Raw genomic sequence first — 1,226 nt, 5'->3', positions numbered from 1 at the left:
ACGGTGAAAGTTGATGTATTCCCTCAGCGACCAGCACAGATCAGCTCTAGGCATGACGAAGCGGATATCGTCCTCTTTTGGAAGACCAAACAAAGTAGTTTCGCTTTCACAACGAAGCACACAGCGTCGTCACGACATGGCTGCAGCGTCAACAATACTACAGTGAGACTAAAAGTTACGCCTTCTTTCTTTGCGTGAACATTTGGGCGGCGTTATGCAATCTTCCCACATAGTGAGGTAGATATGTGGGGGCGTGTTAGAACGAGCCGTTTTAGGTAGGTGTGGCTGACTCTTAACTTTTATAAAGAATATCTCTTTGGATTTGAGACTTTAGTCTTTGCAACTTTACAGATCTTCTTTACGCACCAAGAGCTTGTAACACTCCAAAGAGAAAAGAAAAATTGAAATCGCATCATATGACCCCTTTAAGACTGACGTTTGTTAGACTTGAATGAAGAAACAGATGAATTATGACTTATTCACCTCCTAATTTCCTGTTTCTTTTCTAAAGTGCTGCAGAGCTGCGGATACATTCTGAGGAGCCATCATTTTGATTGATATATTTGACAGATGTGTCTGAAACATCACGACTGAGACTGCATTTATACCAGATGGCAAAACCTTGAAAAATGCATCGACCATGTTGGACAAATCAGCTGCCTGCATTATTGCTGTGCAGTCTTGTGTGTTTGCCTTTAGCTTGTGCTGCCATGGCTTCTTTGCTAGTAATGCATCACATTAGCTAGTATGTAATCAGATCTTACATGATTGATGGATGATGGTGTACAAAATGAGAGCCTTACAAGTATAGCACAATGCCAGCATAACAATTACTATATTTACAGACAAACAGACGAGAAACAAGAACGGCAGTATGAACTGGAGAATGACAGTTTGCATGTAAAAGTCATAGTGCTTCATGTCTGGCTGGAATCATATTTAAAGCCTTGACTCTAATAAGCAGACCCAGACGGAAACGAATGATTTTTTTTTTTTTGCATGTTACTCCAAAGAAAATATGTTTTTCTCCATAATGTCTTAAATCTTTTAAATCAAATCAATCAAATGTTGTACCCCTATTCTCATTGCTATAAAATACATTATTTCATTCATAAGTCTTAATGTCTTGCACAGTGTTGCTTTTTGAGCAAATTTATATTGTTATCAGCATGATTGCTTTTTACAGTGCTCCAACCACCAGGCTTTATTCTGTTATGTAATAAATA

The 1,226-nt window shown here is 38.4% G+C and overlaps 1 protein-coding gene across 1 annotated transcript in view; it reads right to left on the bottom strand.

Moving 5' to 3' along the window:
- LOC107690372 (solute carrier organic anion transporter family member 3A1-like) overlaps positions 1 to 1,226 on the bottom strand; it is a 62,546-nt gene that overhangs the window by 6,575 nt on the left and 54,745 nt on the right. The window lies entirely within an intron of this gene.

Source organism: Sinocyclocheilus anshuiensis, unplaced genomic scaffold (assembly GCF_001515605.1).
Source record: "Sinocyclocheilus anshuiensis isolate Anshui unplaced genomic scaffold, SAMN03320099.WGS_v1.1 scaffold609, whole genome shotgun sequence".
Taxonomy (NCBI): Eukaryota; Metazoa; Chordata; class Actinopteri; order Cypriniformes; family Cyprinidae; genus Sinocyclocheilus; species Sinocyclocheilus anshuiensis.
Note: the sequence above shows the minus strand (reverse complement) of the source record. Positions and strands in the feature narration are given on the sequence as shown.